This window comes from Lonchura striata, chromosome 1 (genome assembly GCF_050655825.1).
Source record: "Lonchura striata isolate lonStrDom1 chromosome 1, ASM5065582v1, whole genome shotgun sequence".
Lineage (NCBI taxonomy): Eukaryota > Metazoa > Chordata > Aves > Passeriformes > Estrildidae > Lonchura > Lonchura striata.
In genome coordinates this window covers 118,944,058-118,968,348 of record NC_140703.1, presented here as the reverse complement: position 1 = coordinate 118,968,348, position 24,291 = coordinate 118,944,058, and the positions used below count along the sequence as shown (strand labels likewise).

Here is a 24,291-nt window from a genome sequence, read left to right as displayed (position 1 = left end):
CCTTTTCTGCAAGAATGCAGTAAATAAATCATATGCTGCTTGCCTCTCCATACCTCTATTGTCAGCGCTGTTGCAGCCCTCCGAGGTCGTCGGCAGCACGTATCGGCCAGGCTTGCCTCTGCAGTCACCTGGGGCACGGTGCACTCTATTTCAATTCAGCACTTTTGCCGTCCTGGCTGCATCAGGACCTGAACTCTTTTTCATCACTCCACCGTGGCGCCTATCACGTCGAGGTCACCATTTTTGGGGAAAAATAACGGGAGAAAAGCCCATTCTATAATGCCAACAAGTTTCAGTTTATTCTAAGTACGCATGTACAGTTATACCCGTTATAATGAAGCTCATGCATATTGCAAAACTTAGGCTCCTCATTGGTGTCTCTAGAACAGGTCAAGCTCGCCTTTGGGGCTTTCTCTGCTTGCTTTGTTTTCCCTTACACTTATCTCTTTGCTGACCGTTCTGCTGCTGGGAACCAGCTCACCCAAGGACGTGTGATATTGTTGCTACATCCGCTATTGCTGCACTCTGCAATTTTCAGCTACCGCTTCACTAACTGCAAGTAGTCACGGCCTCTCTCCCGAAGCCACTCATCCACAAAACTCTCCACACATCGATCCGAATTTTTGGGCACTTTTCCCTTTTTTTTTTTTTTTTTTTTTTGCTTTTTCCCCATTTTTTGCCTTTCCCGCATTTTTGGGCTCCTAAACCGTTTCTTTGTGCGATTTTCCCACATTTTCTGATCTTTTTCCCACTTTTCGGCTCTTTCGCCGACTTTGGTCACTCCCCCCCAATTTCCGAGCTCCCCGATCCCATTTTCGCCCATTCTTCCCTAATTTTTGGGCTCTTTACCCATTTTTGGTCACTTCCCCCCCGTTTCCGCGTTCCCCCATCCCAATTCCGGGCTCCTTGTCCCGCTTTTTGGCTTTTTTTCCCCGTTTTTTACCTTTTTTTCCCCTTTTTCTGGACTCTCGCATGTCATATTTCCCGCGTCCGGTCCCTCATGGCGGCCGCGCACGCGCAGGAGCGACCACAGGGACGGTCCATAGAGATGAATGGGAGGTCCTCCAGGAGCATAGAGACGAGCCGGAAGTTCCATGAAACCATAGAGATGAACAGGAAGTCCTCCAGAAACCATAGAGATGAGCCGGAAGTTCCAAGAAACGATAGAGACTAAGCGGAAGTTTTCCAGAAACCATGGAGATTAACCGGAAATTCCACAACACGATTGAGACGAACAAGAAGTCCTCAAAAACAATAGAGATGAACCGTTGTCGTACGGACGGCAGCCGGCGCGGGACAACAAGCCACAACGCGATTTCGTACGGACGGCGACCGGTGCGGGACAGAAATCCGCAACGCTTGGTGGCATGGACGGCGGCAGGCGCGGGACAGAAAGCTGCCCTCGCCGCTGCCATCCTTCTCCGGCGCCGCCGCGGAGCCGCCTTCAGCTCTCCCCTCACTCACAGACACCGCCCCGCTCGCCGCTCGCTGCCGCCCCTCGCCCTTCCCGCCCCGTCTCGGTAGTTTTGGGGCCGCTCTGGCTCCTCCCGCCCCGTCTCGGTGGTTTTGCCGGGCGCTGGCTGGGGGCCTGCAGTACCGCCCTGTGTCCACAAGGCGGCAGCACTGCCGCCCGCCACCGTCGGGGGCCGCCGCTCGCCTCGGGGCCGCGGGGCGGGGCCGGCGGCAAAAAAGAACGGGCGCCGTCCCCTGCGGAACGTCCTCGGTAGCAAATGCCCCGAAACATCCCGCGCGGAAAAGAACGCAAACAAAAAAAACCCTGCCTCTAACCCAACAAGAACCAAAAGAAAAAACCTTTTCTTTTAAACTGCATTTCAATGTATTTTGTTTTTATATTTTTAATATTTATATACACATTCATATTTATAATTCGGATTTAAAGGCTGACAGGGGAGGGAAGAGGGACGGTGGACAGAGGAGGGAGAGAGGAGAAAAGGAACGGAGCAGCGGGGCAGGGACAGGACAGGAAGGATCCGGGTTTGGGGGGGACAAGGAAACGGGGGAAAGAGAGATAACCGAGGGGAATACGGGCAGGAGCATGGAGAAGGAGGGAGAGGGACAGGAGTGGGATCCCTCCCAGCGCCCCGGCTCCGCCCCGGCGCCCCGCCCCGCCCCGCCCGGGCTGCTGCGCTCGGCAGAGCTCGGCTCCGTTCGGCTGGACTCGGCTCCTCGGCCAGCTTCGGCTACTTTCGGCCACGCTCGGCTATTACCAGCCGCATTCGCCTCCATTCGCCTCTTCGGCAAAGCTCGGCTCGCCTCGGCTGAACTCGGCAGAGCTCGGCTCCGCTCGCCTCCTCGGCCCCTTTCGGCCGCTTTCGCCCACGCTCGCCTAGTCCCGCCCGCGCCCGCCTCCATTCGCCCATTCCCACAGCTCGGCTCCCTCCGCCCGGCCCCGGCTCCCTCCGGCTCACACATTTCCTCAGGGCACCTCATTCCAGGGCACACAAACTGCAGCCCCTAAAAGGCTTGCGGCTCTTTCAACACACACACTTGTAACTCAGCTCTCGGGACAGAGCTGATGGCCCCTTTAGGACAAGAATAGTTACATCTAAAAGCAATTCCCTCATTTTGCATCTCCTTTTAATTTAACACCCCCCCCCCCCAAAATCCCATCCATATCACAAGGAATGTGCAGTTCTGGTTCCCCCACCCTCAGTACCCTATTTGTACAAAGGACCTGGGTGCAGCACACACTCCGGATTCAACTCAATAAAGCCCAGCTTCAATAATCAGAACAACTGACATTTGTTTACAAATTAGGTATAATTTTGTACGGTGCTGCGTACCCTCGGAGCCGAGTCGAGGAAAAAGAGCTACAGCACTGGAACCTAAGTTTTAGCAGCCAAGTCATCTATAACTTGTACCATAAAGTAAACCAAGGATAACTACATTATTATCTGCAGAAGTTCTCCACTGTGGGTTTCGGGTACAGCAGCACGTGCTTTACTCCCAGCAAAAGCTGCTCAGGTTGGGGGAGCCAGGAAGCCAAGTCTCTCCACTTTGTCTGAACACCATCTTCCAGGAAGGTACTGCTTCTTCTCTCCCAGGCTCCCTTCAACAAAGTGGCAAATACAGAATCCGGTGCCACAGGAGGCTCTTGGCTGACCTCCTTGTGGTTTTCAAACTGTTTAAAGCGAAACAAAAAGCATAAGAGAAAAACAGCGATGAGTATGAAACAAAAATCTCTTTAGCCACCTTTGTTTTGAGATGAGCCCTGAACTGAATCTCTGGAAACACTGGCATGCAGTCCTGCTAGAACAGAGCTGCCCAGCAGGTTCCCCAGGGGCGTCTGGAGTGTTCACACTGCTGAGCTTAGAAAAACTCACCAAACCCAGCCCAGGGGCCTGTGATCCTCCACCCACCTGGGGGAACTCCAGGTGCTGTAAACAGAGGCCACAGCGCACACCAGGCTCTGCTGTGCCCGGTGAGGAGTCTCTGTATGAGCCCTGAGCCCTGGTATCGCCTCCCAAACACCACAGAGACCTCTTGTGCCATCAGAGAAAAGCCCTGGAGCAAACATGTGTCCCCAGCAGGATCAACAAGAGATGCAGAATTACCTCCTCAATAAAAACGCTGTTTCTGATGGAAATGTAACCTCTGTCGACTGCGAGGATTTTATAGGAATACTGGCTCAAGAATTCAGCGACTTCAGGGACTCCATACCACAGGTTCCTGGGACTGCTTGGGCATCCAGAGTCTATAGTATCGGTTAAACTGGTAGAGCTGAGGATACTTAGCAGCTTTCAGGGACTCGGGATCTTTGTCACAGAGCTGGAGCGTCAAGCAGGGAGCAAGGGGTTCTCTCAGAGAGTGCAGGAGGTCAGTGAAAACAGCACCAGGGTCCTCCACGACATCTGCTCCTAGAAAAGCCAAATAAATTAAACTATTAACATGAGCACGGACACTGGGACAACCTTCCTTACTTTGGGCCTTGCCAGCAGCCCACAGAGCCTCATGGAGAAAAGAACTGAACAAGATCAAAAAGTGTTCCTAGTGAACTATACACGTGCTCCTGGCTGCTGAGGTGCCTGAAAAACCCTCCAGACATCATCAGCTCTTGCTGAAGCAAATAATCCACCTTTGCTGTGTTGTGCCAAAAACACAGCCGTCTCTTAACAGGGACGGACCCTGCCAGGCACCGCCTCAGAGAAGAACCGAGCTGTACTGGGGGCACACACCCAGCCAACGTGTACAAGTTAAGCAGAATTTTCTGTCAGAACTGGGACTTTCAGCACCCCCCAGGTGCTACTCGACTGCCACATACACACAGAGGGCTTCGTGAGGCGCTCTGGGGTTGGCCAGTCCTGCTCCAAGCTCTGCTGATGCCCCTGTGGTTTTAACGCTGTCCTCAAGGAGGTGGTAGAACCTCGCAATATTTGCCCTTGGAGCTTAATTTCTGAAGTTTCCCTTGGGAAACGCATCCACTTCCTACTTAACAATGCAGTCCCCTCTCCCTGCTCTCGGGAAGAGCTGCCCACAGGCACGAGAATCACCTTCCTCTCCTGATCGCCACGCTCTGCCCTTAAAACGCTGTGTTACTGAGGCCAACTACTTCCAGACCAAGACTGTCCATGCAGGGACAGTGCCCCTTTTCTTTAGAAGATAACATGAGGGAAGGTAACAGGACCTCGCAGCCAGCAAGAGGATGGGAGAAGAAGCTGTGCTATCAGCAAGTACCAGTGCTCCAAATGCAGGGAGCGCCATGCAGCCCCGTCTCTGCCAGGAAAGGCTCATGGAGCAGAAGAATGAGCACACGGGCTGCCTCTCAATCTCCTGGCAGGAAGCTTCTCTACTCCCCTTGTGCCTGGACACAAAGCTTTGGGCAGTAAGAAGGGAGAGGCACGGTGGCACCCGTTCAGGGACGAGCCAAGCTACCGAGCACACCCTGCCCTGGTTCAGTGCTGGGAACTGACGGTGAGCTGGCTACAAAAACCACAGGAAAGATCATGTTTGACCCCATGCAGCTTTTCTCTTAGAAATCACTTTAGACACTCTTCTTGTGACTAGCGCTCAGTGAATCCTACCGGGACAGAATGGGATGTGCTGCAGCAGCAACCCTGACCATGGCGTGGCTGTCCCTGCTACCTGCACGGACACAGCTTGGCCACGGAGAGAAAATCTTTTGTGCCAGGAATATTTACCAATGCCAGGTGCTGGTAAGCACTGCTCAGGGTGCTGCTGGCACCTGGGATGGCTCAAAGCTCCATGGTTTGTGGCAACAGCCAAAAAGCACATGCCACTTCCTGAGGACCTCCACCTGTAGTATCCTGGGCAATTCAAAACCCACTATTCCCTTGTGCCTTTGTCTACCTGGAGTCATTCAGGGAAATGAAAATACACTAACTGAATTAAGAAGAGAAAACTGTTAAGATACATTATTCTTAGGCCTCTGATGGAGAATTGAAGCACCATCAATTGCCTTCCTTCCTGCTCCTTTAATTTGCAGAATGAGTGTCCATACAGACTTCTAACGAGGTTTAATTCATCTTCCTTAAAGGTAGCTTAGTTTAACTTTCTTCTATTCCTCCTCTAGACAACTTATGAATTACACTATTAAAGCACCCTGACTCAAAGGATTCTTGCACTGTGGGAACACTTCCTGCTCAGAGTTTTTCAACAGTTAAAATCTCTGTGCTATCTTTTATGCCAGATTTAGTCAACTAGCCTAAATGGGTCCACAAAAGACATCTGTATGGATGAATGCAATTAGTTAAAATCTTCTCCTTCTCCTACTCAACAGAGTTATAGGGCCTGCAACAACATGCTAATTCAAGTTAAGAATGATTCTAGTGACTTCACTGTAGTTTGATAAGTATTAAGGATTTGCCTAGCAATGTGCTTGTACTGATTTTAATAAACTTTTTTCATCACTAGAGGCAAATTCCAGGAGACATTTATTTTAATTTAACTAACTCTACCTGAAGACATACCTTTGGTTAAGTAACCAGTATCCTTCACAGAACTGACTTACCTAAAGTGAGGTACTCTTAAATTGCTGTAATACCCAAAAGGAATCTACACACTGCAAAATGCCTTCAAGAATAATTGTGTTTAATTGGTATGGAGAAAGTTATGGTTGTGTTCTGAAAAACCATTCTTCTGCTAAAGATGAGGGACAAGATGCACATTTAAATTACTATGACACGGTGTGAATGAGACAGGGTCACATATATCAAAGGAAAACTACATCATTTTATGTTGCTTTCCTGTTTTTCCACTGCTTAGGTTTACAAAACTGGCAACACAATGTGTTGTCAAATATGTTGAGAGCTAGTTTTGGAGAGTACTCGATCTGAAAATAAATTCTCTTTTTAGGTGGCAATTGACTTCCACTGTCCTTAGTTACAAAGAGGGTCCACAGGAGTGTAGAACTTTTGAGGTCTGTGCTGCAGAAGCATGGGCTATGTTGCAGTTACTGCTGAACCACGCTCTGCCCTTAAAACGCTGTGTTACTGAAGCCAACTACTTCCAGGACCAAGACTATGCAGGGACAGTGTCCCTTCTCTTTAGGGTCAGGGAAAAAGGGCAGAAGCACCTACAGAGCTTCAATGCCCCTCTTGAGCACAAAGCACCGTGAATCTGCACCTCCTTCTGCTTGCAGGGAAGATAATAAAATGCCTCAAGGTAAAAAATGATAAATGGTAAAAAATTATTGCAAGAGGGCAGAAATGATGCCACTTTCACTCCACTGCTAGAAACGACACATAAAACATTAAAAAAACCCTGTACCTGTTCCATTTTCAGACTGAAACAACAGCATATTCCTGGCTTCTAATGCAGCAGGGACAACAGCACTGAAGGGAAATGTTTGGATAATCACATCTTCATTCAAAGAGAACCCAATTTCTTCATCTAAGCCATCACTGCCCTCCATCAGAACAGCCAGCACATCCACGACATCTAATAAGTGAAGGAAAAAATGTAAGCAGAGGATCCAGACTAACTGGGAAAACAACAGAGGGAAAATGCAACATTCCAGGAACACAAAGTATCTTTTTAGTTTCCCCCAAAAAAACCAAAACCAAACCAAACAAACAAAAAACCCCACCAAAATGGAAACATTTTATACGGCCCCCTTGAGGACTTTCTTGGGTTGTTACTGATGTTTGGAGGGGTGTAAGGGCAGTTAACACTTGTGTTTGTGATGCTTTTGCTTGCTTTTGTAACTTTTCCTTTAGTATTTTAATAGTTTTAACTAAAAATGTTTGTGGCTTTGTTGGTATAGTAGTTATCTGTTTTAGTGTATTTTTTATAGTTTAATTAGTTTTTAATGTATTTAGTATACTTCTTGTAGAAGTATTACAATTTTGTAAAGCATACTGCTTTAATAATTAATTAATAATTTAATGATTTACGTATAAACGTATAAATATATATTTAACGTATAAATATATAAATATATTATGTATAAACTTAGGCACTCTAGTTTTTTTTTACTGCTGTTGTTGCTTTATTAATAAATGCTTTAAAAGTTTTTTGGTTTTTTTTTTTGCTTAATTTTTATATATGCTGGTAAATTTCTTGGGTCTTTTACTTTATCTATAGCTTGTTGAGTTAGTTGCATTGCCTTTTGACATTTTTTAGGTTTTAGCATAGCTTGTGCCTTAGTGCGAAAACATGGTCTTAAGCTTATCAATTTATCTATAGTTACTTTGTGAAGAGGATCTTTAGGCTGCTTTTGCATAGCTACAGCTTTATTAACTTCTGCTTGCTAGTGTGCACTAAATAAAAGTTTCTGATGCGGTGAGAAAATAAGTTTAGCAAGACTTTTAGAATTTTTTGGTAACAATATATTAGTACTCTAAATATAATTTAGTATTTGCTGAGTTGGTTTATTAGTTACTCTAAATTGACTCACTGTAGCTTGCAACTGTGACAACAATTTTTTAATCTAACGGTGTAATTTGAGCTGGTAACCTTTTGCTCGCTTGCTGCTGAAAAATTATAGGATAAGCTAAGTCGGCTGCTAGTTCTAAAGTTTGCTTATTCTCTTTGTTTAGTTTTTCTTTTGTTAGAGTTGCCTAAACTTCTTTTTGCTCTCTGGCCAGAGCCTTTGTTAGGTCAGACTTTGCCTTAGGGGGTGATTTACTGACAGACAAACTCTGACAAACCGGTGATCTCTGTTTGGGGGGGCTGGAGGAGCCGTGGGCTCACAACGCGACTCTGTTTCCGTGTCCTCAGGCACGGGTCGCAATGGAGGTAACTCCACTGTAGACACAGCAGGTGGCATGGAAATACTAGGTAATTAATTTTCTCTGCTATAACTTTTATTCTTCTCTAGTGTGACGTTGCTTGTGCAGCAGCTTTTTTTTCTGCCTGATGTTGTAATAACTCATTGTGAACTACCTTTTACAACTTTTTTAGCTTTTTGGCTGCCTTATCATCATCTAAAATGTCTTCTTATAGTTTATCTTTAAACTTACGCCACTTAGACAACTTATGTACTGTATGAGGATTTATAAAGAACCCCTTAGCATACCTATATGTTAATAACCTTGGCAGATCTTTATGTAAATCAATGTTTTTAATCTGCCTTTTCTGCAAGAATGCAGTAAATAAATCATATGCTGCTTGCCTCTCCATACCTCTATTGTCAGCGCTGTTGCAGCCCTCCGAGGTCGTCGGCAGCACGTATCGGCCAGGCTTGCCTCTGCAGTCACCTGGGGCACGGTGCACTCTATTTCAATTCAGCACTTTTGCCGTCCTGGCTGCATCAGGACCTGAACTCTTTTTCATCACTCCACCGTGGCGCCTATCACGTCGAGGTCACCATTTTTGGGGAAAAATAACGGGAGAAAAGCCCATTCTATAATGCCAACAAGTTTCAGTTTATTCTAAGTACGCATGTACAGTTATACCCGTTATAATGAAGCTCATGCATATTGCAAAACTTAGGCTCCTCATTGGTGTCTCTAGAACAGGTCAAGCTCGCCTTTGGGGCTTTCTCTGCTTGCTTTGTTTTCCCTTACACTTATCTCTTTGCTGACCGTTCTGCTGCTGGGAACCAGCTCACCCAAGGACGTGTGATATTGTTGCTACATCCGCTATTGCTGCACTCTGCAATTTTCAGCTACCGCTTCACTAACTGCAAGTAGTCATGGCCTCTCTCCCGAAGCCACTCATCCACAAAACTCTCCACACATCGATCCGAATTTTTGGGCACTTTTCCCTTTTTTTTTTTTTTTTTTTTTTTTGCTTTTTCCCCATTTTTTGCCTTTCCCGCATTTTTGGGCTCCTAAACCGTTTCTTTGTGCGATTTTCCCACATTTTCTGATCTTTTTCCCACTTTTCGGCTCTTTCGCCGACTTTGGTCACTCCCCCCCAATTTCCGAGCTCCCCGATCCCATTTTCGCCCATTCTTCCCTAATTTTTGGGCTCTTTACCCATTTTTGGTCACTTCCCCCCCGTTTCCGCGTTCCCCCATCCCGATTCCGGGCTCCTTGTCCCGCTTTTTGGCTTTTTTTCCCCGTTTTTTACCTTTTTTTCCCCTTTTTCTGGACTCTCGCATGTCATATTTCCCGCGTCCGGTCCCTCATGGCGGCCGCGCACGCGCAGGAGCGACCACAGGGACGGTCCATAGAGATGAATGGGAGGTCCTCCAGGAGCATAGAGACGAGCCGGAAGTTCCATGAAACCATAGAGATGAACAGGAAGTCCTCCAGAAACCATAGAGACGAACCGGAAGTTCCATAAGATCATAGAGACGAACAGGAAGTCCTCCAGAAACCATAGAGATGAGCCGGAAGTTCCAAGAAACGATAGAGACTAAGCGGAAGTTTTCCAGAAACCATGGAGATTAACCGGAAATTCCACAACACGATTGAGACGAACAAGAAGTCCTCAAAAACAATAGAGATGAACCGTTGTCGTACGGACGGCAGCCGGCGCGGGACAACAAGCCACAACGCGATTTCGTACGGACGGCGACCGGTGCGGGACAGAAATCCGCAACGCTTGGTGGCATGGACGGCGGCAGGCGCGGGACAGAAAGCTGCCCTCGCCGCTGCCATCCTTCTCCGGCGCCGCCGCGGAGCCGCCTTCAGCTCTCCCCTCACTCACAGACACCGCCCCGCTCGCCGCTCGCTGCCGCCCCTCGCCCTTCCCGCCCCGTCTCGGTGGTTTTGGGGCCGCTCTGGCTCCTCCCGCCCCGTCTCGGTGGTTTTGCCGGGCGCTGGCTGGGGGCCTGCAGTACCGCCCTGTGTCCACAAGGCGGCAGCACTGCCGCCCGCCACCGTCGGGGGCCGCCGCTCGCCTCGGGGCCGCGGGGCGGGGCCGGCGGCAAAAAAGAACGGGCGCCGTCCCCTGCGGAACGTCCTCGGTAGCAAATGCCCCGAAACATCCCGCGCGGAAAAGAACGCAAACAAAAAAAACCCTGCCTCTAACCCAACAAGAACCAAAAGAAAAAACCTTTTCTTTTAAACTGCATTTCAATGTATTTTGTTTTTATATTTTTAATATTTATATACACATTCATATTTATAATTCGGATTTAAAGGCTGACAGGGGAGGGAAGAGGGACGGTGGACAGAGGAGGGAGAGAGGAGAAAAGGAACGGAGCAGCGGGGCAGGGACAGGACAGGAAGGATCCGGGTTTGGGGGGGACAAGGAAACGGGGGAAAGAGAGATAACCGAGGGGAATACGGGCAGGAGCATGGAGAAGGAGGGAGAGGGACAGGAGTGGGATCCCTCCCAGCGCCCCGGCTCCGCCCCGGCGCCCCGCCCCGCCCCGCCCGGGCTGCTGCGCTCGGCAGAGCTCGGCTCCGTTCGGCTGGACTCGGCTCCTCGGCCAGCTTCGGCTACTTTCGGCCACGCTCGGCTATTACCAGCCGCATTCGCCTCCATTCGCCTCTTCGGCAAAGCTCGGCTCGCCTCGGCTGAACTCGGCAGAGCTCGGCTCCGCTCGCCTCCTCGGCCCCTTTCGGCCGCTTTCGCCCACGCTCGCCTAGTCCCGCCCGCACCCGCCTCCATTCGCCCATTCCCACAGCTCGGCTCCCTCCGCCCGGCCCCGGCTCCCTCCGGCTCACACATTTCCTCAGGGCACCTCATTCCAGGGCACACAAACTGCAGCCCCTAAAGGCTTGCGGCTCTTTCAACACACACACTCCTAACTCAGCTCTCGGGACAGAGCTGATGGCCCCTTTAGGACAAGAATAGTTACATCGAAAAGCAATTCCCTCATTTTGCATCTCCTTTTAATTTAACCCCCCCCCCCCCAACATCCCATCCATATCACAAGGAATGTGCAGTTCTGGTTCCCCCACCCTCAGTACCCTATTTGTACAAAGGACCTGGGTGCAGCACACACTCCGGATTCAACTCAATAAAGCCCAGCTTCAATAATCAGAACAACTGACATTTGTTTACAAATTAGGTATAATTTTGTACGGTGCTGCGTACCCTCGGAGCCGAGTCGAGGAAAAAGAGCTACAGCACTGGAACCTAAGTTTTAGCAGCCAAGTCATCTATAACTTGTACCATAAAGTAAACCAAGGATAACTACAGTATTATCTGCTGAAGTTCTCTACTGTGGGTTTCGGGTACAGCAGCACGTGCTTTACTCCCAGCAAAAGCTGCTCAGGTTGGGGGAGCCAGGAAGCCAAGTCTCTCCACTTTGTCTGAACACCATCTTCCAGGAAGGTACTGCTTCTTCTCTCCCAGGCTCCCTTCAACAAAGTGGCAAATACAGAATCCGGTGCCACAGGAGGCTCTTGGCTGACCTCCTTGTGGTTTTCAAACTGTTTAAAGCGAAACAAAAAGCATAAGAGAAAAACAGCGATGAGTATGAAACAAAAATCTCTTTAGCCACCTTTGTTTTGAGATGAGCCCTGAACTGAATCTCTGGAAACACTGGCATGCAGTCCTGCTAGAACAGAGCTGCCCAGCAGGTTCCCCAGGGGCGTCTGGAGTGTTCACACTGCTGAGCTTAGAAAAACTCACCAAACCCAGCCCAGGGGCCTGTGATCCTCCACCCACCTGGGGGAACTCCAGGTGCTGTAAACAGAGGCCACAGCGCACACCAGGCTCTGCTGTGCCCGGTGAGGAGTCTCTGTATGAGCCCTGAGCCCTGGTATCGCCTCCCAAACACCACAGAGACCTCTTGTGCCATCAGAGAAAAGCCCTGGAGCAAACATGTGTCCCCAGCAGGATCAACAAGAGATGCAGAATTACCTCCTCAATAAAAACGCTGTTTCTGATGGAAATGTAACCTCTGTCGACTGCGAGGATTTTATAGGAATACTGGCTCAAGAATTCAGCGACTTCAGGGACTCCATACCACAGGTTCCTGGGACTGCTTGGGCATCCAGAGTCTATAGTATCGGTTAAACTGGTAGAGCTGAGGATACTTAGCAGCTTTCAGGGACTCGGGATCTTTGTCACAGAGCTGGAGCGTCAAGCAGGGAGCAAGGGGTTCTCTCAGAGAGTGCAGGAGGTCAGTGAAAACAGCACCAAGGTCCTCCACGACATCTGCTCCTAGAAAAGCCAAATAAATTAAACTATTAACATGAGCACGGACACTGGGACAACCTTCCTTACTTTGGGCCTTGCCAGCAGCCCACAGAGCCTCATGGAGAAAAGAACTGAACAAGATCAAAAAGTGTTCCTAGTGAACTATACACGTGCTCCTGGCTGCTGAGGTGCCTGAAAAACCCTCCAGACATCATCAGCTCTTGCTGAAGCAAATAATCCACCTTTGCTGTGTTGTGCCAAAAACACAGCCGTCTCTTAACAGGGACGGACCCTGCCAGGCACCGCCTCAGAGAAGAACCGAGCTGTACTGGGGGCACACACCCAGCCAACGTGTACAAGTTAAGCAGAATTTTCTGTCAGAACTGGGACTTTCAGCACCCCCCAGGTGCTACTCGACTGCCACATACACACAGAGGGCTTTGTGAGGCGCTCTGGAGTTGGCCAGTCCTGCTCCAAGCTCTGCTGATGCCCCTGTGGTTTTAACGCTGTCCTCAAGGAGGTGGTAGAACCTCGCAGTATTTGCCCTTGGAGCTTAATTTCTGAAGTTTCCCTTGGGAAACGCATCCACTTCCTACTTAACAATGCAGTCCCCTCTCCCTGATCTCGGGAAGAGCTGCCCACAGGCACGAGAATCACCTTCCTCTCCTGATCGCCACGCTCTGCCCTTAAAACGCTGTGTTACTGAGGCCAACTACTTCCAGACCAAGACTGTCCATGCAGGGACAGTGTCCCTTCTCTTTAGGGTCAGGGAAAAAGGGCAGACGCACCTACAGAGCTTCAATGCCCCTCTTGAGCACAAAACACTGTGAATCTGCACCTCCTTCTGCTTGCAGGGAAGATAATAAAATGCCTCAAGGTAAAAAATGGTAAATGGTAAAAAATTATTGCAAGAGGGCAGAAATGATGCCACTTTCACTCCACTGCTGGAAATGACACATAAAACATTAAAAAAACCCCTGTACCTGTTCCATTTTCAGACTAAAGCAACAGTATATTCCTGGCTGCTAATGCAGCAGGGACAACAGCACTGAAGTGAAATGTTTGGATAATCATATCTTCATTTAAAGAGAACCCAATTTCTTCATCTAAGCCATCACTGCCCTCCATCAGAACAGCCAGCACATCCACGACATCTAATAAGTGAAGGAAAAAATGTAAGCAGAGGATCCAGACTTACTGGGAAAATAACAGACGTAGAATGCAACATTCCAGGAACACAAGGTATCTTTCTAGTTCTCAAAAAAAAAAAAACCAAACCAAAACCGAACAAAACAAACACAAAAAGCCCTCAAAAAAATAAATAAAACCAACAAAAAAAAAACCAATCAAAAAACCCAAAGGCACATTTGTCAGGCAATACAATGTTAGGGGCAGCACAAAAATCACAGCTGTACTTCACTCTGGCTTTCAATGCTGCTTTCCAGCACAGGTTGCCCAGAGAAGCTGTGGCTGCCCCCGGATACCTAGAAGTGTCCAAGGCCAGGCTGGACAGGGCTTAGAGCATCCTGGGATGGTGGAAGGTGTCCCTGCCCATGGCAGGGGGTGGAACGGGACGAGCTTTAAAAAAAGGAGCCTTCCCATCCAAACCCTTCTGCGATTCCATGATTCTATGAGCAGCCCCAGGCAGAAGGACTAGATTTCCATTGTGGTTCGAAAATGCTGTTGCAAGAGCACGAAGAGAGATTTCAAATACCGTTAAAGTGGCACAACCACATCAAAAATTACGTTTGGGGGTAAAGTGGCAACTCTGCAATTCCAGCTTCTGATACCAAGGACACATGGAGGGCTGAATCCTGGAGGTCCTTACAGGACAGGATTTCTAGAGTTATCCATCCCCAGTTTGCTGCTTAGGGTTAGAAAACGTAGCCCCAAGTCTTGGAATTCTGTTCTTAGAGGGGTTACCACATACCATCAGCGTGAGAGACGGGGATGCTGATGTTTGATCCGAGTCCTGTAGCAACCTGGAGCACGCTGGCGTCCCGAACCAGGTCTGCTGCCTTGTCCGTGTAGGGGTAGGGCTTTGTCCTCAGCCTTCAGCAGGATCTGTCAGCAAAGGTGGAGAGAAAAGTAGAGTGCACCGGCTCCCAAGTGTGGGGGAACCATGTGCTGCTAAGGAAGACCACATGCTGAAAGTGGTTGGAAGCCGGGTAGGTTTTGGGAAGACAAATTCCATACTACTTCTGCAGGATTCTGTCTACAGTTCCTGCTCTACAAACCAAATACATGAAACGACAACAAACAAAAAAAAACCACATTAAATTATCAACAACAAAATAATTATTTCTACCTCAATAACCCCATAATGCCTCAAACCATTCCAAGGAGGGCAGCAGGAGGGGCGGGCAAAGCCAGGGCCCTGCCGGGCTCCCCTCGCTGCTGCCATCCTTCTCTGGTGCTGCCGCCGAGCCGCCTTCAGCCCAAAACCCACCCAAAAATACCCCAAAATCGTCCTAAAAATACCCACAAAAAACCCACCCAAAAATACCCAAACCCTCCTAAAAATACTCAAAAAACTCACCATAAAATGCCCCAAAACAGCCCAAAACCCTCCCAAGAATACCCCAAAAAATCCACCCAAAAATACCCTAAAACCCACCAAAAAATACCCCAAAGCCCTCTCAAGAATACCCGAAAACCCTGCCCAAAACCACCCTGAAACCCCAAATTAACCACTCTGAGCTCCCCATACCCCAAAATTTCCTCCCCAAACCCCAAAATTCCCCCCCAACCCCCAAAATTCACTTCTGGGTCTCGTCCTTGGTGTCCGGCGGCTGATGGGGCCCCCCCAGGCCCGAGGGCGGTGCCCCCAAACCCGGGGGGAGTTCGGGGTCCGAGTCGGGGTCGTCCTCATGAGCCACCAGCCTGGGGACCCAAAAACCGGGGGGAACCCCAAATCAGGGGGGGGACCCAAAATTGGGGGGGTTCCTGGGGGATTCTGGAAGGTTTTTAGGGCATCCCAGGAGGAATTTTGGGGTGTCAGGGGGTTTTTGGGGTCCCAGGAGAAATTTCAGGGATCCTAAAGGGAAATTTGGAGGTCCCAGGGGGTGTTTTGGGGCCCCAAAAGGAATTTTGGGCATCCCGGGGGGGGGGGTTTGGAGTCCTGGGGAGAATTTTAGGGGTCTCAGGGGGTTTTTGGGAGAAACATTGGGGGTTCTGAGTAGAATTTTTGGGGGCCCCAGGGGTGGTTTTGGGGTTCCGAAGGGAATTTTGGGGGGTTCCAGGGGGATTTTTGGGGCTCCTGAAGGGAATTTTTGGGTTTCCGAGGCTGTTTTTGGGGGTCCCGGGGCTGTTTTTGGGGCATCCCGCTGGGGTTTTTTGGGGGTCCCGGGAGTGTTTTTGGGGTCCCCCCCTCACCAGTCCATGGCCGGTTCCACTCCCCGGTTCCCGGTCAGTGCCAGCGCCTGCACCCTGCGGGACCGGGGGGCTCCCGGTTATTTTTGGGGGGGTCCCGGGGGGTTTTTTGGGGGTCCCCGAGAAATTTTAGGGGGCCCGCGTCCCCTCCGGCTGCTCCCGCCCGCCCTCCCCCGCTGTCCCCGGCCCTCCCCCGATGTCCCACCGGTGCCGCCGCCCTCACGCACGCCAAGCCCCGAATCCCATCTCCAGCAGCGCCTCCAGAGCCCGCCCGGACCCAGTCCCGGTCCCACCGCCGGCCGCCATCACGGCGGCGCCGGGCTCGCGTCACGTGGGGGACGGCGGCCGGCGAGGATCAGAAAGCACAAACCATTCTGGTACGGACGGCGACCGAAGAGGGACAAAAAGCCTCAAAGTGTTGCGGTATGGACGGCGGTCGGCGAGGGACAGAAAGCCCTCCCCTCACTCAGACACCGCCCCGCTCGCCGCTCGCTCCCGCCCCTCGCCCTTCCCGCCCCGGCACCCAGCGGCGAAGGGCAGGGCGCGGGCTGGGGGGCTGCAGTACCGCCCTCTGTCCACAAGGCGGCAGCACTGCCACCCGCCACACCCGGGGGCCGCCGCTCTCCCGGAGGGGAGGCAGGCGGAAAAGAGCGGCGGCGATCGAGCCCCTTGGAAAAAAAATCCTTAGAAATAAATGGCCCAAAAAACCCCGCACAGAAATTAAAAGACCCTGCCTCGAACCAAATAACGCCCCCTCCGCCCCAAAAGCCCTTTCTTTTTAACCTATACATATTTCCACGTTGGTTTTGTTTATTTCTAGCTTTACGGCAGGGAGGCGGTGGGACAGCACGGGAGGGGACGGGACGGGCGCCCCGCGCGGCATGGCAGAGGCAGGGGCCGCGCCCAGGATGGCGGCCGCTGCAGGAGCCGGGCAGAGAGGGGCGAATCTGCCGATGCCGGTCGGCGCCTGCTCGAAATCCGACCGCCCGCGGAGCCACTGAGCCCACAGCCCGTGTGCACGGCAGTGGAACGGCCGCGGAAAATCCCGCCGGGCCACGCCGGCGTCAGGGTGGTGTTCAAGCAGAGCAGTCGACAGACACGGCTCCCGGATGTTCGCATCCTTTTCTTTGCGCCCTCTCGAGAAGGTCAAGCGAGCCCGCGCCAAGGCGTTCGCAAGAAGCCGGGCCGTGGGGACCTTGACAGAGAGAGGCCGTTTTGCCGGTGCCTGTCGGCTCCCGCCAAAAACCCGCACGGTCGCGGTGCTGCTGACCCCACAGCCCATATGCACGGCATCGGAACCGCCGCGGAAAATCCCGTCGGGGGGCGCCGGCGGTGCGGGCAATTCAGGCAGTGTAGAAAACAGACACGGGTCCTCGAATTTCAATGTCCTCCTTTTCGCGCCCTCTCGAGAAGGTCAAGCGAGTCCGCGCCAAGCCACTCCCAAGATGGCGGCCGCGGGCGGCGGGCTGCAGTACCGCTCTCTGCCCACACGGCGGCAGCACTGCACCGATCCCTCCGGAAAAGCCTCGGCAGCGAACGCCCCGAAACATCCCGCGTGGACAAGAACGCCAACAAAAAAAACCCTGCCTCTGACCCGATAGGAACCGAAAGAAAAAGCCTTTCCTCTTAAACTGCATTTCAATCGATTTTATTTTTATATTTTTCATATTTACATTCACATTCGGATTTGTAATGGATATTGATGGAAATTTTTTTTTATGATTTCTGACATTTATTCGTGTTCCATTTTGTTACATTTTATATTTTTATACATTGCTTACATATTTCTATAGTTAGATTTCTATATCTAAAAGGTTCATATTGCTTAAAATAAACCCCTGCCTCGATCCAAGTAAAAAACTTTTTTAAAAACCCTTTATTTAAGCTCCATTTAGATGTATCTCTATTTTTCGCATTTATATTCAAATTTATATTTTAAATGTAGATTGATGTATGGTGTTATTTATAGCCTATCTCTTCCTAATACTTATTTTTAATTCTATTTTATATTTTTATATACACACCAGTATACATTGATTATATATTTCCATATTTAGAATGATAACAAAATAAAATGCATATTAATATTTTTTCCATTAAAACCCTGCCTCTAAACAAATAAAAACAAAAAAGCCCTTTCTATAAAAGATGCTTGAATATTTATATTTTTTTTCATCATTATAGTCACAGTTGAATTTTTACTTTATATTGATTTATAAATATATATCATATATATAATAAGGTAGCAAGATAGAATTTTAATAATAATTTATCTATTTCGTACATACCGCTAATACTTATATTTACTTACCTTTGAATTTTTATATAGATCTTAACGTATTTAGAATATATTTCTATACAAAGATTTCTAATTTCATTTTATTTCTATTTATAATTTTTATAATAAGATCCCTACCTACTACCAAATAGAAAAGAAAAATCCCCTTTATTTTAAGCTATATTTAAATATTTCTATATTTCTACTTTTGATTTTTACAAGTATTTATCTATTCTATCACAACATATTGAGGTACTATATTTCGATATATAATATTTATGACATGTAATGTGTTATAATAAGACACATACAGTAAAATGTGCATTATGTACTGTATTAATTCCTATTGTTTTATAATATTCATATATCCACATATATTAATTATACATTTCTATATGGATATTTATGTATATAATCGATATTTATATGTATATAAACATATAAAATACATCAAACAATATAATACCTAATAGTAATGGATAGCATTATTTATGTTACATGTTTAATTTGTTTTCCGTTTATATTTAAAATTGAAGTTTTATATTCCCATTTTCATATTTATGCATTTGTTTTGTTTCATTAGAGTTATAGTTAAAACACTGCAGTTATAATCTAATTCCTAAAAATAAAATGCCAAAACAAACAGCATCAAATTCCCACCAATACCGTCCAAAAAATTCAGAAAGGCTCCACCAGCCAACCAACTACCAGCAAAAATACCCGCACTACACTCCTTTCACTAGCAGCTCTTATCACGTCACAAAAACGAAACAACCGTTTTAAAAAAGACCGATAGAAACCCACACAGCAAATCACAAAAACCACTAAAAAGAAAAAAAAAAAAAAGCCAACTAACTTACCGTACTCCAACCCATACAAGAGACCCCCAACGTTTCTAAAAAAAATAATAACCAAAACTCTATTACTACACTAACTCATAAAGAGAACACAGTGCTCCATAAAATTAACTAAAAAGCCCCACCAAATAATTACAGCTATTAAAAAATCGGAACCACGAAGAAACAAAAAAATCACCACCCAAATAAAATAAATACCTAAAGAGATCCACCATGGAAATGCCCATGTTCCCAAAAATAAAACTAATAAAAAAACAACAACCAAATACATCAAGCTACAAAAAAAAAAAAATTATATTAACAACAACAAAATAAGTATTCCTAACTCAAGAAACAAATATTGCCTAAAACCATCAAAACACAAATACCACCTAGAAAAAAACACGTCGCCAAAAGAGAAACGTAACCACAAACAATATCTCCCAAGTTCTCTGCAACAATGAAACATACACGGCAATCAAATAAGCCAAATGAATGAAACCCCTATAATATAATAAATAAGAATGCACTCATCAATATTAAAAAAAAAACTCACCGATTAACTCCAGGACACTCCCTCAAGCCCACCAAAACAAACACTATGCACTCGCGCTAATAAAAGCCTCCACAACCGAATTAAAAAACGACCCTCTACTTCATGCTACGACCCAGAAAAAACAGTGTAAACCTTTAGAAACACATCCTTTAAAAACATAAGAACCGATCAAAAAGAAATCCAACAACACTCAACCCAAAAAAAAACCTTGTCTCGAGCACCCGAAGCAAGAACCGTAACAACCAAGAAGTGCCCGGGGCCCTTCTCCTACAGCGACGCCGATCAAAAGCCACCGATCCCAGGAGCTCCTCAGGAGCGCCTCAAAAGCAGCGCAGCGAGGGAGGCTGGAAGATGCGGAGCCGCGCTCCCGGCCCCGGGCGCAGCGCGGCTCCGGCAGGAAAGCGGCTCCTCCGGCAGGCAGAGGCGGCGCCGCGCCGGCAGACCCCCGCCCGCTGCCCCCGGCCCGGCGGGGCCGGCACCGGGCCCGGGGGGCCCCGGCGGCGCCCGAGCCCCGCGCCCGGAGCGGACGGAGCGGCGGCACCGGCCGGCACCGGCGCGGCGCCCGCGCCGCCTCCCCCGCCCGCCGGCCCGGCCAAAGCTCCGCTCGGCTCCGCACGGCTCGCACCGGCGCGGCTCCGGCGGGCCCGCGGCAGCCCAGCCGCGCCCAGCTCCCCTTCCGCCCCGGCCAGCCCCGGCACTGCCGGCAGGGCTCCGCGCCGGACCCTTCGCTGCCGGGCCGGGGGCAGAAGAAGCGCCCCGAATGCAGCGGCACAGCCCGACCCCCGCCCTGCCAGCGCTGCCACGGCTGCAGCTCCCTTCCTCTGAAGCCCCGACTCTGACGCCACGCTCCGGCGCTCACCTCACCCCAACAAGGGCACAGAAACGTGGGCTCCCCTTCAACTGCGTCCCCTAGAAGAGCAGAAAAGAAGCGGCTTGCCTCGAATGATAGCAAAAGGGGGTTTTTACCTCAATCCAGACCTCTTAAAAGGCGGGACCACAGGGCAGCACCACAAATTTCAAACTCAGGATGACGAAATTTCAAAGGGAAAGAAGAAAAGTCCCCACTACAAAGACGCACCGGCTCACCTGCTTGGCTGCTGCTTCTCGGCACAAAGGTTTGTCCCTCGGCTCCTCCTTTAAGCAATGCTCCACGTACCCAAGTGTGTATCCAGGGGATCCCCCGGACCCTGTCCAAAGCGCTCACCGTCCTTCCAGGAGACAGCCCCGGGAGCCCCCCATAAACTCCTCTCCTCCAGCAGCTCCGTGCAAAAGCCAGCGAAGGCAAACCCTCGCCCTAAAATAACCTCCCTCCTCCCTCCCCCCTCCTCCCCGGCAGGAGCCGCCCCTCCTCATCATCCTCACAGCTCACACCTGGGGCTGCTCTGAGCCCTCATCATCCTCACAGCTCACACCTGGGGCTGCTCTGAGCCCTCATCATCCTCACAGCTCACACCTGCCGCTGTTGCCGCACTCCAACAGCGTCTCTCCGTCTCCAGCACACAGCCCACTTCTCACAGACACAGATTCATTGGAAATCTGCTATGGGTGTTGCCTTTTCTTAATCCATCTGGTTACACGATTAAAACACATATATGCATTGATGGTTATTGAGAGAAAGCTTTCCCCTGGAGAAAACAGTCCTTTTGCTGGCACACTTTGATACACCTTCGTGAAAAGCAGAATCAGCACCAACTCCTAAGACCCCTGCCGAGGAACCCAGCCCTGCCTGGGACACCCAAAGCAGCAGACCTCGAAAAAGGAGGGGAAAAGTCAAGCTTGGAGTGGAAAAAGAGGATAGAAGTACAGCAGCCTTTAAAAATGCCTGCACGGAGCAATAGTGGGAACCAGTCACATTTCTTCCTTCCTTGCTTTCTGTGATGACATAAATAGGAAGTAAGAAGACGTTAAACAAAAGGCAGAGCTAGGATTTGACAGGTCTTTATTTTGGCAGGCTGCATGGCAAACGCCTCTTCCGGGACTGCGACACGTTTTGGGGAATGGCAGAGAACGGAGGCAAAAGGTGCCGGGGAGACCTTCTGTTCCCTTCAGCCCCTTGCTCCGCTGGTTTCAGGGCACTCGCTTGGTTCGTTCCTAGAGAAAAACGATAGGGCATGATTTTCAAAACTACTGCCCGTCCCCAGTCAGAGTTTCCTACATTCCTGCATACAAATGAGTGGATCGAGAGAGGGCTTCTTTCCAAATGAGTTTAGCCATAGCTTCCTATTCTTTACCAATAGCTGTGAAAACGAAACACTTGCCAGGTTTTAGTATTCTACACACACCCCTCCCAGGGAATTTTGGGGCAGCTTTGGGTCCCTCTGCGGGACGGCACCCAGCGTGACCCGCCCCCCTCATTCGCCACCCACCCGCTCCTCCACCGCAGTGTGCGTCCCTCTCCTGGGGACCTTGGGGTGCCCCAAATGACATCAGAGCCCCGAGGCTTCAACCCCTAACCCTGACCCCCGAAGAAGGCACAGGACGAGTCCAACTGCCCCGAACAGCAGCCCAGCACTCCCTTCCAGCCCTTCCCACACCTCCATCCCCCCAGAAAGGGACTCCGCCGCAACAAGGAAGGGGGGGCAGCCCCCAGAAGGCTCGAAGCTCCCGCCCCGCCTCGCTGTCGCGGGCCAGGGGCAGAAAGAGGGAGCGGCAGAGGCGGCGGGGACGCGGCACGGCCGGCACGGCACAGAGCGGGGGCCGCCCGCAGCGCGATGCCGGCGGAGCCGCAGGTCCGGCAGCGCCGGGGCGGGGTCCGAGCGGCGCGGGGGATCCGCCGAGAGCTCCGGCCCCGTGCGGGGACTCCCGCAAGGCCCGGGGGGCGCCGGGCTCCGGCCCTCGGGGCTTTATTCTCCGGCGCCCCGAGCCCCGCGGCTGCGGGGGAAAGAAGCGAAGGGGCGACGGGAAGAGAGGAGGGAGAGCGGGGCATGCGAAAGGGCGGGGAGGGAGGTCGGGCTGCGGAGGAAAGCGGGCGGGGAAGGGAAAGGCCGGCAGGGCAGCAAGAGGGACGGGACAGAGGAGGGAGAGAGGGGGAATGGAACGGAGCAGCGGGGCAGGGACAGGACAGGAAGGAGCCGGGATTGGGGGGGACACGGAAACGGGGGAAAGAGAGGTAACTGGGGGGAATACGGGCAGAGAGCAGAGATCAGAGCTGGCCCTCGGGAGGAAGCAGTTATTTATCTTTAGATAAATCCTGCATTTCTTTTGGACATAGATAAACTAAGTCTCATGAGGTCGAATGAGGGAGCAGGGGATTTTGTTGTTTGTTTTTGTTGAACACGTTAAATCCCTAGGAAAGGCCGTGGGTCAAACCAGCTCTGCGGGAGGTGTCTGGAAGCACAGGGAGGTTTCATTAACATCATCTTGAGCTGGCAAGGGCTGCCTGTGATTGAGGCAAAATGGCTTTCAGTAAAGGATACCGCATCTGTCGCAAGCTGGATCCACTTCCCCGAGCATAATCGCGGAAACCAGGAACAGAGAACTATGTCTCATGTTTGAGTCGGAGCTGTGGCTGTCCTCTTTGAGTCAGTGTGCTGTGATAACTACAGTGTTAGAAAGGTGGCAGACTGGACATTGTGTGAGCCCTTCATTCGTGGAATGTAAAGAAACAACTGTTCTGTTTTCCTATTTATTAATGGAGAAGCTTCTGATTTAAATAAGAATAGAAAAAGAGACCTTTGTTTCTTCATCTGTTGAGAAAATTTTACACATTTAATTACATCTCATTATGTGTGTATATTTATGTGCACTAAATTTTCATATAGTATCTTCCATCATCTTATTTATTTGGTTCTGAACAACCCTGTGTTGAATACATGATAACTCATTTACAAGCTAATTCTCTGGGTTGCATTTCACAACAATAAATTCTCCATTCTTAAATGTTACATCATAATTTGTTTTTATCTTATTTTGTATGAGTTTTAAAGGCTTTTTGGTTTTTAGCTTTATTTTGTCCCAGTATTTTTAGCCTACCTCGAGGCTCTCTATTGATTTATGTCATAATAAAATGAGTAATATTTGGAGCAAATTGTCTTGTATTGCAAAGTTACTTTTTACACGTTTTAAGTGAAAGATGGATAAGATAATTTACTTAAATTCAATTCTTAGCCTCCCCCTTTTTTTTTTTTTTTTTTTTGTCGGAGGGCAAAAATGAGACGTGAAGAAGAGAACCCTAAGACCTATACATGGACTTTTAAAATATGTAAAATTATAAAATATGTTTGTGTTCTTTAGGATGCCAAGGCACCTGGTTGCACAGCATTTCTAAGCTTGATTGTGACCCTTTTGAGGAAAACTTTTATACCATGGAAGTATTTTTCTCCTTAGCCAGCACCTGCTAGAGGCTAGGCAGTGACTGACATAGCTCCTGCAGCTGTATGATGGTCCAGGTGAATAGTGGGTGCTTTTCTCCTATTTTTAAAATTCTCCTTTTTTTTTTTTTTTTTTTTTTTTTTTTTGTGGTACAATTGATACTTACTATGTATTTAAGTAATCTCCTTGAACTTTGGTTGTAGAATCCCTAAGGCACTGTGGTATGGATTGGGAGTAAGTGTCTAATAAAGGTAGTGAACAGGTTTAGTGCAAGTCATAAAATATTTTTAAGATTTGTGGAAAAGGTTGTTTTAACCTGTGTTTAGTAATTATGGAACATGCTTGAGCTACTTAAGGGCTAACAGATGAAAAATTATTTATTCCTGAAAGTTATGCTCAAAAAGAGCAGTGACTTCTCATGCTGGGATACACTGCAGGCACCTGGATAAACAGCCTTCCCTAAAAATTAAAAC

At 49.2% G+C, this 24,291-nt stretch overlaps 1 long non-coding RNA gene across 23 annotated transcripts in view; it reads right to left on the bottom strand.

Annotated features, from left to right (window-relative positions):
- Window positions 1-22,210, bottom strand: part of LOC144246198 (uncharacterized) — a 45,104-nt gene extending 22,894 nt beyond the window's left edge. For 5 of the 23 annotated variants that reach the window (XR_014957481.1, XR_014957483.1, XR_014957484.1 and 2 more), the window contains exons 1-10: window positions 20,594-21,867; window positions 15,841-15,894; window positions 15,229-15,348; window positions 14,396-14,529; window positions 12,187-12,489; window positions 9,496-11,753; window positions 8,604-8,770; window positions 3,576-6,918; window positions 944-3,142; window positions 54-220 (exon numbers count right to left, since the gene is read on the bottom strand). This is a non-coding gene — a long non-coding RNA (uncharacterized LOC144246198). The other 18 variants (XR_014957486.1, XR_014957490.1, XR_014957487.1 and 15 more) reach the window with 18 other exon arrangements.
- Between the last annotated feature and the right edge of the window lie 2,081 nt (window positions 22,211-24,291).